The sequence below is a fragment of the Phyllobates terribilis genome, unplaced genomic scaffold (genome assembly GCF_046119375.1).
Source record: "Phyllobates terribilis strain yellow unplaced genomic scaffold, ASM4611937v1 Scaffold_99__1_contigs__length_5935540, whole genome shotgun sequence".
Classification (NCBI taxonomy): Eukaryota; Metazoa; Chordata; class Amphibia; order Anura; family Dendrobatidae; genus Phyllobates; species Phyllobates terribilis.
This window is the reverse complement of record NW_027362859.1, coordinates 3,626,807-3,644,766: the sequence shown is the minus strand read 5'-3', so window position 1 is coordinate 3,644,766 and position 17,960 is coordinate 3,626,807.

Genomic DNA, 17,960 nt, shown 5'->3' with positions numbered 1-17,960 from the left:
TGAGGTCAGCAGAGTAGGAGAGACAGACTCATCCTAAACCAGGGGTCTCAAACACGCGGGCCGCATGTGGCCCTTCAGACTGGTTCATGCGGCCTGTAGGCACCATAGACCCCGATCGCGGCCCGGTCCAGGAGCTGCCGACAGCTGCACTTTAGTTCAGTGTATTGCTGCGCAGAGACCGGCTCTCTGCATGATACAATACCAATGCCAGCCACCGGCCTATCAGAGGCCAGCAGCGGACATCCGCGTCCCAGCGCAGCGGTGCATGACATCACTAACATGGGTAGATGTCAGCTGCTGGCCTCTGATAGGCCGGTGGCAGGCATTGGTCTCTGCGCAGCAATACACTGAACTAAAGCGCAGCTGCCGGCAGTTCCTGGACCAGGCCGCGATCGTCAAGGGGTCTATGGTGCCTGCGCCCGCATATGCAGAAAGGACACCGAGGGAACGGAGGACAGGTGAGAAGAGACTTTTTTTTTTTCTTATATATGTATGTGAAGAATGGAACAGCGGACATTCCTACAATATAGGGACCTGAATGGGGACATTCCTACAATATGGGAACCTGGATAGGAACATTCCTACAATGTGGGACCTGGATGGGGACATTCCTACAATGTGGGACCTGGATGGGGACATTCCTACAATATAGTGACCTGAATGGGGACATTCCTACAATATGGGAACCTGGATAGGAACATTCCTACAATGTGGGACCTGGATGGGGACATTCCTACAATGTGGGACCTGAATGGGGACATTCCTACAATATGGGGACCTGGATAGGAACATTCCTACAATGTGGGACCTGGATGGGGACATTCCTACAATGTGGGACCTGAATGGGGACATTCCTACAATATGTGGACCTGGATAGGAACATTCCTACAATGTGGGACCTGGATGGGGACATTCCTACAATGTGGGGACCTGAATGGGGACATTCCTGCAATATGGGGACCTGGATGGGGACATATCTACAATGTGGGGACCTGGATAGGGACATTCCTACAATGTGGGGACCTGGATGGGGACATATCTACAATATGGGGAACTGGATTTGGACATATCTACAATGTGAGGACATGGATAGGAACATTCCTACAATGTGGGGACCTGGATATGAACATTTCTACAATGTGGGGACCTGGATGGGGGACATTCCTACAAGATGGGGACATTATAATAAGATGGGGACCTAGATGGGGGACATTACGACAAGATGGGGACCTGGATGGGGGACATTACGACAAGTTGGGGACCCGAATGGGGGACATTACGACAAGATGGGGACCTGGATGGGGCATTACTACAAGATGAGGACCAGGATGGTGCATTACTACAAGTTGAGGAGTAGGATGGGGCATTACTACAAGATGAGGACCAGGATGGTGCATTACTACAAGATGAGGACCAGGATGGGTCATTACTACAAGATGAGGACCAGGATGAGACATTACTACAAGATGAGGACCAGGATGGTGCATTACTACAAGTTGAGGACCAGGATGGGGCATTACTACAAGATGAGGACCAGGATGGTGCATTACTACAAGATGAGGACCAGGAAGGTCATTACTAAAAGATGAGGACCAGGATGAGACATTACTACAAGATGAGGACCAGGATGAGGCATTAGATGAGGCATTACTACAAGATGAGGACCAGGATGAGTCATTAACCCCTTTACAACCCAAGGTGGTTTGCACATTAATGACCTGGCCAATTTTTACAATTCTGACCACTGTCTCTTTATGAGGTAATTACTCTGGAACGCTTCAACGGATCTCCCTGATTCTGAGACTGTTTTTTGTGACATATTGTACTTCATGATTGTGGTAAAATTTCTTCTATATCACTTGCGTTTATTTGTTAAAAAAATGGAAATTTGGCAAAAATTTTGAAAATTTTGCAATTTTCAAAATTTGAATTTTTATGCCCTTAAATCAGAGAGATATGTCACACAAAATAGTTAATAAATAACATTTCCCACATGTCTACTTTACATCAGCACAATTTTGGAACTAAAATTTTTTTTTACTGGGGAGCTATAAGGGTTAAAAGTTGACCAGCGATTTCTCATTTTTCCACCAAAATTTAGAAAACCATGTTTTTAGGGACCACATCATATTTAAAGTCACTTTGAGGGGTCTTTATGACAGAAAATACCCAAAAGTGACGCCATTCTAAAAACTGCATCCATCAAGGTGCTCAAAACCACATTCAAGAACTTTATTAACCCTTCAGGTGCTTCACAGGAATTTTTGGAATGCGGAAGAAAAAAATGAACATTTAACTTTTTTCACAAAAATGTTACTTTAGACCCAATTTTTTTTATTTTCGCAGGGGTAACAGGAAAAAATAGACCTCAAAATTTGTTGATCAATTTCTCTTGAGTAAGCAGATACCCCATATGTGGGGGAAAACCACTGTTTGGGCGCACGGCAGGGTACGGAAGGGAAGGAGAGCCATTTGACTTTTTAAATGTAAAATTTGCTTGAATAATTAGTGGACGCCATATTGCATTTGGGGAGCCCCTGATGTGCCTAAAAAGTGGAAACCCCCACAAGTGACCCCATTTTGGAAACTAGACCCCTCATGGAACTTATCTAGATGTGTGGTGAGCACCTTGAACCCCCAGGTGCTTCACAGAAGTTTATAACATTGAGCCGTAAAAATACAATTTTCACATTTTTCCCACAAAAATGTTTTTCAGCCCCACTTTTGCATTTTCATAAGGGTAACAGGAGAAATTGCACCATGCAGTTTGTTGCCCAATTTCTTCTGTGCAAGCAGATACCCCATATGTGGGGGAAAACCACTGTTTGGGCGCACGGCAGGGTTCGGAAGGGAAGGAGCGCCATTTGAATTTTTAAATGTAAAATTTGCTTGAATAATTAGCGGACGCCATATTGCATTTGGGGAGCCCCTGATGTGCCTAAACAGTGGAAACCCCACACATGTGACCCCATTTTGGAAACTATACCCCTCAGGGAACTTATCTAGATGTGTGGTGAGCACCTTGAACCCCCAGGTGCTTCACAGAAGTTTATAACATTGAGCCGTAAAAATAAAATTTTCACATTTTTCCCACAAAAATGTTTTTCAGCCCCCACTTTTTCATTTTCATAAGGGTAACAGAAGAAATTGCACTATGCAGTTTGTTGTTCAATTTCTCCTGAGTTAGCATATACCCCATATGTGGGGGAAAACCACTGTTTGGGAGCACGGCAGGGTTCGGAAGGGAAGGAGCGCCATTTGACTTTTTGATTGTAAAATTTGCTTGAATAATTAGCGGATGTGCCCCTGATGTGCCTAAACAGTAGAAACCCCCCACAAGTGACACCATTTTGGAAACTAAACCGCTCGGGGAACTTATCTAGATGTGTCGTGAGCACCTTGAACCCCCAAGTCCTTTACAGAAGTTTATAACATGGAGCCGTGAATATAAAAAAATCAAACTTTTTCCACAACAATGATGCTTTAGCCCCAATTTTTTTATTTTCACAAGGGTAAGAGGAGAAAATGGACCCGAAAAACTTTTGTGCAATTTCTCCTGAGTACGCCAATACCTCATATGTCGGGAAAATACAGTGTTTGGACGCACGGCAGAGTTCAGAAGGGAAGGAGCACTGTGTGACTTTTTGAACGCAAAATTGGCTGGAATCGATAGCGGACGCCATGTCGCGTTTGAAGAGCCCCTGATGTGCCTAAATAGTTGAAACCCCCCACAAGTGACCCCATTTTGGAAACTACACCCCTCAAGGATTTTATCAAGGGGTATAGTGAACATTTTGAACCCAGAGGTACGACACAAAATTTGATGACATTAGGTCATCATATTGAATAAGTTGTCATTAGTCTTGAGCGCAAGTGCTCGCTACTTGAGTTTGCATCGGGTACTCAGGTATGCACCATGTATCACAGGTGCTCAAGTGAAATTCTCGAGTCCCCTCCCGCATGTTTCACGGTTATTAGACCCCCCAAAAAAACATGCGGGGATCGCTCGAGCATGGCAGGCAATCCCCGCGAGGTTATTTTGGCCGCGAAGCATATGGGGCGGAGACTCGAGCACCCGCGATACTCAATGCATACCCGAGTACCCGATGCAAACTCAAGTAGCGAGCACTTGTGTTCAACACTAGTTGCCATATCGTCATCTTTTTTTTTTTTTTTATAAAAAAAAAAAACCCTTACCCCCAACCCTAACCCTACTCTAGCCCAACCCTGACCCGAACCCTAACATTAGCACAACCCTAACCCAAACCCCAGCCCTAGTGTTTATTTTTTACGCCGTTCCTCGTGCGGTATAAGTGATTAGACGACCTTATTCTTCGGGTCGGTGCGACTACAGAGATACCAGAATGATATCGGGTTTTTATGATTGACAGCTGTCACACACTAAAAGACACATATTTTGTAAAATCTAGTTTTTGCATCGCCATATTTTGAGAGCTATAATTTTTCCATATTTTGGCCGACAGAGTCATGTGATGGATTTTTTTTTGCGGGACAAGTTGACTTTTTATTGGTGCCATTTTCAGGCATGTGACATATTTTGATCGCTTTCTATTCCAGCTTTTGGGAGGCAGAATAAACAAAAACCTACAATTCAGGAATTGATTTTTTTTTTTTTTTTTAATTCTACCGGTAAAATTGATAAGGTAGCTTTATTCTTCGGGTCAGTACGTTTACAGCAGTACCACATTTATATCGTTTTTCTATGTTTTGGCGCTTTTACACAATAAAAGACATTTTATAGAAAAAAATATTTTTTTGCATCGCTTTATTCTGAGAGCTATAACTTTTTGAATTTTCGGATTATGGAGCTGTATGGTGGCTTGTTTTTTGCGGGACAAGATTACATTTTCAGCGGTACCATTTTTATTTATATTCATTTTTTTGATCGCGTGTTATTCCATTTTTTGTTTGGCGGTATGATGACAAAGCATTGTTTTTTGCTTCGTTTTTTTTTTTTTTTTACCGTGTTCAATGAAGGGGTTAACTAGTGGGACAGTTTTATAGGTCAGGTCGTTCCAGACGCGGCGATACCAAATATGTGTACTTTTATTGTTTGTTTGTTTTTTTCATAATAATATTTATTGATGGGTACATTATGTTTTTATTTTTGGTGGATTATTTTTTTTAATTTTTTTTTAAATATTTTTACAATTTTTAAAAAAAAAATTTTTCACTTTCTGAGAGGTTTTACACTTTTTTACTTTGTCCCACTCTGGGACTTTCACTTTTTTTATTCTGATCGCCTGCATAGCATAGGGATGGAGCACCATCCCTGAGCCATGCAGGCAGTCAGCGCTGCACAGTGAGAAGATTGTTTGGTCATGCACTGCGCATGACCAAACAATCTTCCTGCTGTCTGGTGACCCGGATGTTGTCATGACGACATCGGGTCATCATGGCAACACCCGGGAAGCCGCGGCAGACAGAGCTGGAGGCCGGAAGAGGAGGTGAGTATTGCGATCACCTCCCCTTGCCACTGCAATGCTGCGATCGACTTCGATCGCAGCATTGCGGGGGTTAATGTGCCGGGAGCGGTGCGGGACCGCTCCCTGCACATAGTACCAGGTGTCAGCTGTGACAATCAGCTGACACCTGGCGGCGATCGCGCCCGCACAGCCTGTGTGCGCGCACGATCGCCATGACGTACTAATACGGGTCAGGCTCTTAAAGCCCAGGGCACAGACGCGTATTAGTACGTCATGGGCTGTAAAGGGGTTAATACAAGATGAGGACAAATTCAAAAGGTGTATAGAAAAAAAAATGATATCACTAAAAATGTCATTTTGTCATGCAAAGAATGCGGACCATCTACCCGAGTTTGAGACCCTTGCTTTATAAAGTATCTTTGCTTAACAAACAGTTGTTTCTGAGAAGCTAATGATAGCAAATGATCAGGCAATATTTTCTGTGCATTTTCCCATTTCATTCTACTTGTGCCTCCTTTTCGCAAACATTCTGTTGCAATTTTTGGGTTAACTCCTTTATTTTGGATTTTATCTTATTGATCTCCCCTATGCATATTCCCCGTACATATGCTTTCATAGCATCCCATATAAATCTCGTAGATGACGACCCATCATTAAAACGAAAATATTCTAAGATTCTAGAGCTAAGAGTAGGACCAATTAGTTGCAGCCAAAAAGGATTGATGTGCCATATATATTCCCCCAGAGACCTCACAACACCCATCTGCAGTTGTACCTGTATAGGCGAGTGGTCAGAGACACTCCTTGGCAGATACCTCACCGATTTAATATAGGGTATGATTGATTCAAAGCCAATAGCTTGGTCTATTCTTGACAAAGAATGATGGGAGGCGAAGTAACAGGAATATTGTCTGACATCAGGGTGCCGTATTCTCCATAGGTCCACCATGCCTACCTCGTCTAGCAGATAATGCAGAGATATATATTGTGCATTTTGAAAAATATTTCCAGTATGGAATTTATCCCAGAAAGGGTGGAGGTAGGTGGTGAAATCCCCTCCCCCTGCGAGGTTGGGATTTAGGAGGATGTTAGTTTTAGATCAGTTGCAGAACGGAGGGCACGGGAGGGGTGATAGACAGAAATGAGGGATGAGATATAGGGTGGTGCAGAACTGTGGAGGGCTTTATGGGTGAGAGAGATGAGTTTGTATTGTATTCTGTGGTGAATGGGTAACCAGTGCAATGACTGGCACTGGTTAGAGGCGTTGGTGAAGTGGCCTGATAGAAATACGACCCTGGCTGCTGCATTCAGAATGGATTGTAAAGGAGAGAGTTTGTTTAGAGGGAGACCGATTAGAAGAGAGTTGCAGTAGTCCAGACGAGAGTGAATAAGAGCGACAGTAAGAGTTTTTGCAGTATCAAAGGTGAGAAAATGTGGGGTTCTGGAGATGTTTTTAAGGTGCAGGTGACATGAGTGAGTGAGTGATTGTAGCCTAGTCAAGAGAGCTTGTAAAAGAACTTCTACATGATGTTTCAAGGATGGAAAGAGACTGCCATCTACTGGCCAGACGCAGTCAAGCGGAACCAAGATATGCAAGGGAAGTTGCAGGGAGAGCAAGTTCAGACGCTGGACCTGATCAGGTGACTTCCAGGAAGGAGTTCCGGAAAATAAGAGGCCAGCGCGCCAAACCTGAGGGGTCTTTGGCGCCAAGCAGCAGAAAGGAGCAGACATGTTCCCTGCATCCTGAGAAACCCCGCGTGACAGGCCTAAGCCAGAGGCCTGTGAGGTGCCACAGCCGGGCACCGGTAAAAGAGCTCCGGATATCTCGCGGATGTTAACTGAGTGCTGTGCCTGCTGAGGAGACTAGGAACCTAATTGCGGTGCTGAGTGAGTTCGCGGAACCCGACGTCGCCCGCCGACAGACGAGGCCTGGACCCCCCTATCCAAGGCTCGAGAGACTGCCTCCAACAGCCAAGCAGAGAGGAGTTGAGAGACGGTTGCCCCAGGAAAGTCACGCCAGCGGAAGCAGAGGAGCTGCATACGTGAACAGGGCTGTCACTTCCACTGTTCACCCACAGTACCGGGGACAATTGGGTTTAGATACTCAGGTTGGGAGGGGAACGGTTGGGACTAAAGGAGCACAACGTGATCTAATTGAATTTATGCGGAAGAGACTCACGGCCTAGCGGGAATAACCGATGACCCCCGCTAGGGCCAAATGTACTGTTAAAGAACTTACGTGGTGTCTCCCATGACTGAGGGCATCACCCTACTTAAGAGACTTCGCCTTACTTAAGAGACTTCACCTTACTTAAGAGACTTCACCGTACTAAAGAGACTGCACCTTACTTAAGAGACTGCACCTTACTTAAGAGACTTCACCTTACTTTGAGAGGCTTCACCGTACTAAAGAGACTGCACCTTACTTAAGAGACTGCACCTTACTTAAGAGACTTCACCTTACTTTGAGAGGCTTCACCGTACTAAAGAGACTGCACCTTACTTAAGAGACTTCACCTTACTTAAGAGACTTCACCATACTAAAGAGACTGCACCTTACTTAAGAGACTTCACCTTACTTTGAGAGGCTTCACCTTACTTTGAGAGACTGCATCTTATTTTGAGAGATTTTGCCTTTTACTGATATATTGAATTACTGTTCATTACTCTTGTTACTAATCCCTTGTTCAGAATACCTGTTGCATAAAATTGTTTATTTTCATCTCAGACTGTTCTCGCCTTGTGTCTCTGTGCGTTGCATTCCCGCACCTGCATTACATGATTGTATATGGGGGATAAAGGAAAGTTGTGTGTCAAATATGACTCCAAGACATCGAGCTTGCTGCTTGGGGGTTATGGTGGTGCAACCCAAGAAAATTGAAAAGTCAGGTATAGGTAGGTTAGTAGAGAGAGAAAAAAACAAGGAGTTCAGTTTTGGAGAGATTCAGTTTCAGTTAGAGGGAAGACATGATGTTAGAGACAGCAGACAGACAATCACTGGTATTTTGTATTAGAGTGGGGGTGATGTCAGGTGAAGAGGTGTATAGTTGGGTGTCATCAGCATTGAGATGGTACTGGAAATCAAATCTGCTGATGGTTTGTCCAATAGGAGCAGTATACAAGGAGAAGAAAAGGGACCTAGGACTGATCCTTGTGGAACCCCGATAGTAAGAGGAAGATTAGAGGAAGAAGAGCCGGCAAAAGATACCGTGAAGGAGCGGTCAGAGGTAGGAGAAGAACCAGGGGGGAGCGGTGTCCTTGAGGCCTATACAGCGGAGCATAGTGAGGAGGAGCTGATGATCTACAGTGTCAAAAGCGGCAGAGAGATCCAGGAGAAACAGCAGGGAGTAGTGACCATTAGATTTAGCTGTTAGTAGGTCATTAGAGACTTTAGTGAGGGCAGTTTCAGTAGAGTGTGAGGAGCGGAAACCGGATTGTAAAGGGTCGAGAAGAGAGTTATCTGAGAGATAGCGGATTAGGCGGGAATGGACCAGGCGTTCCTGGAGTTTAGAGATGAAGGGAAGATTAGAGACCGGTCTGTAGTTAGCAGTGCAGTTCTGGTCCAGGGATGGCTTTTTCAGTAAAAGGGTTATGATGGCATGTTTAAGTGAGGAGGGAAAGATACCTGAAGAAAGAGAGAGGTCAAATATTTTAGTTAGGTTGGTAGTGATGTCAAGGTAAAATATATATATTATAGAAAATCAATTAGTTTATTTTAATAGATTACCTAATCAGTGTGAATTAATATAGAGATGATGGAATAATCTATGTGTATGTATGTATGCAAATGTGTATATGCACATTGATTATGTTAATAGTTAATGATATATAACAGTTTCTGTTCTCAGGCTATGTGCCCACGATGCAGAAATGCTCCGGATTTTTCCTGAGCGTTTCTGCATCTCCCTGGCAGAAAAAATGTATGCGGATTGTACATGTGGATTGTACATGCGGATTGTACATGCGGATTTTACATGCGTTTTTCCTGCCAGGGACAAGCGGATGTGAAGCTTTCTTCACTTTCATTTCCGCATGCGCGTTGAAAAGCGCTTTCCAAGCGATTTTAACATCACTTGGAAAGTGCTTGACAACTTAGTCACACTATATAAATCCATGCAAACGGCATGGATTTATATAGTGTGTCCGAAAGAATGTTAAAAAATAAAAAATAAATGTCATACTTACCTTCTGATGGCCCCCGGTGTCTTTATCCGATGCGTCTCAGCTTGCCGGCAGCTCGCGGTACACTGAAGGACCTGCCGTCACATGACTAAATGACGTCAGTGCAGGTCCTTGAGTCCACCGCGATCTGCCGGCAAGCCAAGACAAGCACACCGGGGGCCATCAGAAGGTAAGTATAATATTTATTTTTAATTTTATTCTTTTTTTACAGGTACTATGGTACCTGGGTCCGGAGGAGAGTCTCCTCTTCTCCAGACCCGGGTACCATCCGCACATTGAAAAGCATGGAATGCGCATGTACAGATCCAGTGATGCGGATTCCATGCGTTCCAATGCAAGTCAATGGCGGAGCGCTTCCGCAAAATAATTGGTCATGCTGCGTTTTTTTCCGCAATGATAAGACGCAGAGGAAATTTCTGCATCATGTGCACAGTACATGCGGATTATCATTGGGGAACATGGCAGGCCTTCTACCAAGTGTTTTTTAAGCGTTTCTGCAGCGGAATTGCCGCTGCGGAAACGCTTAAAAAACGCATCGTGGGCACACAGCCTTATTGTAGACATGAACAACTAAATGATTTCCTGGGAATGACATATGTATGTGCATGGCTGATAACAGAGAGATTCATGTCGAGTTGGCAAAGATGGCGCTGAGAGACGACTTCACCCCTCCCATCAGAATTCCTAAGGTGTTACTGAGGCCAGGAGATACATGGATGAGCAAATTGCAGTGTGCCAAGTTATCAGAAGGAGCAATGAATTTTACTAATCCCACCTAGAAGTAGAATACTATATAACCCCATGTCTACATAATAAAGTATAGAAAAAAGAGAGGGGTCGCTCACTGGTCTATTCGGGTGCTCTGAAGAAAAAAGTCATCTCAATTGCAAAAAGAAGTTCGGCACTCCATACATGAATATATAAGAAATATTGTATCTAGACTAGAGATGAGCGTTGTTCTACTCGAACTGTTCGCCAATCTCAAATTCGAGCTGTTTTGGGCGGTGTTCGAGCCGTTCGGCGAACACGAACAATTTGAGAAAAATTCGGCTGTTCGAGGTTATGTTCGATAACTGTTCGTGCACCAAAATCATAACTGGATTTTTTCTCAGTAATGATGAAAATTAATGTTAATACACAGTTTGAGTGTACAGCGGGGTGGGGGGAGGGGCAGGGGATGGATCTCTGCAGGAACAATGAAGATCTCCATTTTTTTTTCTCTTTCCCGCATTTGCAGTGGGGAGGTGCAATCTGTCAGCCTATCAGCAGCGCACACACGGAGCGAAGTGCTTTTTTTCACACAAGCAAGGGCATGTGTTATTGGCAGTGTATGTCACATGTCCTTGCCCTATAAGACCAAGCCATTTTCCCCGTCGCCACCATTTTCTCACTGCTGCAGCTGCGTGTTAGACGGCACCGCTGTTGCTGTGTGCGCTATACCTTGTTAATTTCAAGCCAATTTTCGCACAAATCTACAGATAGCTTGGGAGTAGGGAATAGTTGTGATTGCAGTCCTTTTAAGGACTAGGTTACAGCATTTCCTATGACTTTTATCAGGCAGGTCTGTGCTCTTAAATAGATAGATTGTGGGAGTAAAGACTAATTGTAATTGGAGTCCTTTTCAGGACTAGGTTACATCAGTTCCTATCAGTTTTTGCCAGGCAGGTCTGTGCCAGTGCTGTGCAAGTTTTTTTCACAGCATTTGGCTGAATCTAGCAAAGCTAATCCTTTTTGGCCTATTGCAGAGTGTGTTAGTCAGTGGAGTAGCCTATCTGTGTTGCAAGATATACCACCTGTGTATAGAATACCAATTTTTTTACTGCACCTAGTGAAGTAAAATCTTTTGGGCATAGCATCATTTTATTAGTCCATCTATACTGACCTCCATAAGGTTGCAAACTGAATATAATTTTTTTCTGCATCTACCTCTGAAAAAATATTTGGCCTTCTAGCTGTGTGTGGGACTTGTTCTATTAGTCCATCTATACTGACCTCCATAATGTTGCAAACTGAATATAATTTTTTTCTGCATCTACCTCTGAAAAAATATTTGGCCTTCTAGCTGTGTGTGGGACTTGTTCTATTAGTCATCTATACTGACCTCCATCAGGTTACAAATTCAAAATAATTTTTTGTCTGCATCTACCTCTGAAAAAATATTTGGCCTTCTAGCTGTGTGTGGGACTTGTTCTATTAGTCCATCTATACTGACCTCCATAAGGTTGCAAACTGAATATAATTTTTTTCTGCATCTACCTCTGAAAAAATATTTGGCCTTCTAGCTGTGTGTGGGACTTGTTCTATTAGTCATCTATACTGACCTCCATCAGGTTGCAAATTCAAAATAATTTTTTGTCTGCATCTACCTCTGAAAAAATATTTGGCCTTCTAGCTGTGTGTGGGACTTGTTCTATTAGTCCATCTATACTGACCTCCATAAGGTTGCAAACTGAATATAATTTTTTTCTGCATCTACCTCTGAAAAAATATTTGGGCTTCTAGCTGTGTGTGGGACTTGTTCTATTAGTCCATCTATACTGACCTCCATAAGGTTGCAAACTGAATATAATTTTTTTCTGCATCTACCTCTGAAAAAATATTTGGCCTTCTAGCTGTGTGTGGGACTTGTTCTATTAGTCATCTATACTGACCTCCATCAGGTTGCAAATTCAAAATATTTTTTTGTCTGCATCTACCTCTGAAAAAATATTTGGCCTTCTAGCTGTGTGTGGGACTTGTTCTATTAGTCCATCTATACTGACCTCCATAAGGTTGCAAACTGAATATAATTTTTTTCTGCATCTACCTCTGAAAAAATATTTGGCCTTCTAGCTGTGTGTGGGACTTGTTCTATTAGTCCATCTATACTGACCTCCATAAGGTTGCAAATTCAAAATAATTTTTTGTCTGCATCTACCTCTGAAAAAATATTTGGGCTTCTAGCTGTGTGTGGGACTTGTTCTATTAGTCCATCTATACTGACCTCCATAAGGTTGCAAATTCAAAATAATTTTTTGTCTGCATCTACCTCTGAAAAAATATTTGGGCTTCTAGCTGTGTGTGGGACTTGTTCTATTAGTCCATCTATACTGACCTCCATAAGGTTGCAAATTCAAAATAATTTTTTGTCTGCATCTACCTCTGAAAAAATATTTGGGCTTCTAGCTGTGTGTGGGACTTGTTCTATTAGTCCATCTATACTGACCTCCATAAGGTTGCAAACTGAATATAATTTTTTTCTGCATCTACCTCTGAAAAAATATTTGGCCTTCTAGCTGTGTGTGGGACTTGTTCTATTAGTCCATCTATACTGACCTCCATAAGGTTGCAAACTGAATATAATTTTTTTCTGTATCTACCTCTGAAAAAATATTTGGGCTTCTAGCTGTGTGTGGGACTTGTTCTATTAGTCCATCTATACTGACCTCCATAAGGTTGCAAACTGAATATAATATTTTTCTGCATCTACCTCTGAAAAAATATTTGGCCTTCTAGCTGTGTGTGGGACTTGTTCTATTAGTCCATCTATACTGACCTCCATAAGATTGCAAACTGAATATAATTTTTTTCTGCATCTACCTCTGAAAAAATATTTGGCCTTCTAGCTGTGTGTGGGACTTGTTCTATTAGTCCATCTATACTGACCTCCATAAGGTTGCAAACTGAATATAATTTTTTTCTGCATCTACCTCTGAAAAAATATTTGGGCTTCTAGCTGTGTGTGGGACTTGTTCTATTAGTCCATCTATACTGACCTCCATAAGGTTGCAAATTCAAAATAATTTTTTGTCTGCATCTACCTCTGAAAAAATATTTGGCCTTCTAGCTGTGTGTGGGACTTGTTCTATTAGTCCATCTATACTGACCTCCATAAGGTTGCAAACTGAATATAATTTTTTTCTGCATCTACCTCTGAAAAAATATTTGGCTTTCTAGCTGTGTGTGGGACTTGTTCTATTAGTCCATCTATACTGACCTCCATAAGGTTGCAAACTGAATATAATTTTTTTCTGCATCTACCTCTGAAAAAATATTTGGGCTTCTAGCTGTGTGTGGGACTTGTTCTATTAGTCCATCTATACTGACCTCCATAAGGTTGCAAACTGAATATAATTTTTTTCTGCATCTACCTCTGAAAAAATATTTGGCCTTCTAGCAGTGTGTGGGACTTGTTGTATTAGTCCATCTATACAGACCTCCATAAGGTTGCAAACTGAATATAATTTTTTTCTGCATCTACCTCTGAAAAAATATTTGGCCTTCTAGCAGTGTGTGGGTCTCATTGTATTAGGCCATCTATACCAAGCTCCACCAGCTTTTCAATTAATAATAATTTTTCGCTGCATCTAGCCCTGAAAATAATTTTTCTTCCCAATAGTGGTAGCAATAGAAATATGGGGCGCGCTCCTGGCTTACAAAAATATACGCTTCATAACAAAAAACAACAGCTTAGCGCACTGCATTAATAAGATGGCATCATCGTCTCTCCCAGTGCTAGGCCTACTACCCAGGCTAGCATTCCTGTGCCTAAAACACAATGTATGGGTCCGCGCTAGCCACTATGCTGAGGGGTCTAAAGCTGCTGCTAACGCTTTATAACAATTCAATTGGCAGATTTTCACAGAGCTCTTCCACAATGCCCACCCATCGGGACAACAATTGCCCACCTTCCCTATGGGATCTAGTGGCGAATAGTTGATGCCATTAATCAGAGCGTCAGTTGCCCCGTCGACGTGGCAAGCATACGGTAAGGCATGGGAAGAGTGGACACGACTAGTAGCAGGCAGACGGGTTGACCAATGTGAACAAGCCAGATCACAAGTCACCATAGAATTTCTCCACCAGCTAATGATGAGGGGCATATCAGGGGCGTCAGCGCAGCGGTGTCTGACCGGAGTAGCATTTCACTTCCAACTACTGAATTGGGGAGATGTGACAAAGATTCATCATCAGACAATCCATAAAAGGGTGGAAAAAGGGTCAGCCAAGTCAGGAGTGTAGACGTCCCGTCCCGTGTCACTAAAACTGATTTCTCACATCATATCCCTAACACCATTAACATGACACTCACAATTTGAAGCAACACTACTGTCTACTGCATTTGTGATCGCCTTCTTCGGGGCGCTATGCATAAGCGAATTAGTCCCTCAATCCAAAATTAGCACCAGTGGAGGCTTATTACACCAGGACGTAGTCATAGCCAATAATGCAATACGTCTACGCATACACAAATCGAAAATGGTTCCAGCGGGCAGGGGCACTTGGGTACTTCTACAACCCACAAACGGTACACTGAGTCGGGTAACAATAGTAAAACCATATCTAACCATCAGATCACAAAGTAATTTGTTCCTATCACACATTGATGGGACGCCATTAGCAAGATACCAGTTCCAAGCTATATTTAATAAATGCATAACATCGGCAGGGAACCACCCCAAAGATTACGGGACACACTCATTCCGCATAGGCGCGGCCACAGAAGCAGCAAGAGCAGGACTGTCAGAAACGGAAGTTCAGAGGATAGAGAGATGGTGATCCACGTGTTTGGCAAGATACATAAGACCGGACTTGTTATCCTAACGTGGTTTGTTTCTTTTACAGGTGACGCTAAGCCAACAGTGTGGGTGATAGGCCACTCGTATATATATTGGGCAGATTAAAGGGCGAAAGTCCGCCCAGGCGGGAGGAAATTAGAGTTTCATAACACATATTTCAACTGGAGAGGTATTAGAGGCCTGCTATGGCCACAGGTACTAATGGAGGTAATCAAGGTAGGGAGAGAGGCAAGATGTCTGGTCATCTTAGTTATACAGGCCGGGGGAAACAACCTAGGTCATCACAAGAGCGCATAAATAATGGCAATAATGAAACTAGACACTGAGCGCTTCAGAGAATTTTTCACAAAACTAGCTATAGTATGGTCAGAGATTGTGCCGATAGCGGTATGGCAAGGTGCGCGAGACATTATGGCCATCGAACGGACAAGGCGGGTAATAAATATTCGGATGGCAAAATTTAGAAGAGACAGAGGCGGTGTAGTGGTACGACACTGACAACTGGAAGGAGATAAAGCAGGCCTCATACGGCCCGACAGTGTTCACTTAATGGATATTGGACTGGACATATTCCTGTCAGGACTCCAGGACGGAGTGGAACAAGCGTTAAGAGTGATGGGTGGGGGTCAGAGTCCTGCATACGAGTACGCAGGATCCTCCGTGGCCTGGAAATAGAAAGGACATGTTGGAGAGTTACACTTGTTGGCCAAGTTGCCGGAGTGGAGACCCAGGGCATGCTGCAACAAGCTGAATTATTTTAGAAATAAAATGTCTTTCTAATGGAATGAGTATAAAGAGTTAATAAAGCTGTGACCGATCCTCACCCATCCAGTTGTAAGAGTTACATTATTGTATTGTCAAGGAAAGGGGGGCGGTAGGGGGGCTGAGCGTCTGGGTTTGGTTGGGGGTCCCCACAGTCTGCCTAGGCTAGATGCATTTAAAAATTCTTATTAGATGCACAGGCGGTGCAGCTTGCTTCGCAGCTGGGCTACTACGCCCAAAGTATTGCCTAGGCTAGATGCAGTTAAAAATTCTACGCTGACTAGCAGACACTGAAGATTTGGAGCAGACCTCTGAGTAAACAGCTCTTCAGACTCAATCATCTGTGTTACCCCAAGCCATAGTGTATGTAGTTTCTTACAGTTAAAAGGGGGGGGGGAGCGACCCAACCCACCTGGAATTGACGATGCCAACGTCACGTAAGACACAGCAAGGGGACTCCAAAAAGAGTTTCCATTTTTTCCCAAAATTGTGGCACAGACACCACTTAACCCTAGAACGCATACCTGGGGCCTCGCAGTCCCGCCCTGTTAATTGTTTTCTATTTTCTGCAAGATTACTTTAGTTAGAATTTTGAAACTCTAGGTATTCTTCATGTATATAGTTGTTTGTCATTTGAGTTTGAGTTATTCAATGTTATTTGCACACGGGCCTAAAAGGCCCCAGGTATATGAAAGTGTAGATTTTTATGGTCATGCGTTCTAGGGTTAAGTGGCATCAATTGCCCCACAGTTGCTTAAAACGGTTGGTGAGGTGATATTACCAAATCCTCAAGCTTTTAGCCTCCCAAGGATAACACAGGATTAGAAAAGTCCTTGCGAATCCATGATTTGTTCATCTTTATGAACGTGAGTCTGTCTACATTCTCAGTGGACAGCCGCGTGCGCTTATCTGTCAGCACACCATCAGCAGCGCTGAACACACGTTCAGAGAGAACACTGGCTGCAGGGCATGACAAGATCTCCAAGGCGTGAGTGGCGAGCTCCGGCCATTTTTCCAGATTGGAATACCAAAATGAGCAAGGGTCCAGTGACACAGTCATGGCTTCAATGTTCACTTGGAGATACTCCTGCACCATCCTCTCTAGGCATTGACTATGTGTCAGACTTCTTGTCTCCTGTGGCCTTGCAAAGGATGGTCTAAAAAAGTGGTGAAACGATTTCACAAAATTGCTGTTACCAGCAGATACTGTGTTACTGTTACGGTTTGAGTGATGAAGACTCGACAGTCCCGCGGTTGGCAAGTTAGAACTGTGAGATTCACTTCGTGCACCACTGGTGTTTTGTGGAAAAGCACATGTAAGATTCTGCAACAGCGTCTGCAGATACTCCTGCATGCGTCAATCCCTTTTTATGGCAGGAATTATTTCGGCAAATTTACTTTTGTACCGGGGATCTAAGAGTGTGGCAACCCAGTAGTCGAGATTACTTCGAATTCTGCAATCTGAGGGTCATGTTGCAGGTAGTGCAGCAAGAAGGCACTCATGTGTCTTGCGCATCCAGGAGGACCAAGTCCTTGTTGGTAGCGAGGTAAGAATCATGCTTCTTTCCTCTGCCCTCTCCCCCCAACCTCGCACAACAGAAATGTGATCAAGGTCTCCCTCATCTGATGAGTCTTCCATGCCCATCGCCAGTTCATCCTCCACTTCTTCCTCGGCTCCTGCACCTTCCTCAACAGTTTGGCTGCTACCATGCGCCCTGTTTAATCCCTCTCCCCCACCCTCCCATGCCTGCCTCCTTGGTGCTGCCAACCGTCTGGACCTTGGAGATGTTATCCCTTCCGCATACGACTCCTCCTCTACTTCCTCCACCTCCTCTTGTCCGACCACCTGACTCTGAATTCTGTTTAATGTGTGCTCCAGCATGTAAATCACCGGAATAGTTATGCTGATAATGGCATCGTCGTCAGCACTAAACATCTTCGTCGCCATTTCAAAACTGTGCAGAAAGGTGTGTGGCGCCCCTGAGGGTGCAGTCACCACAGAGTTACTGCA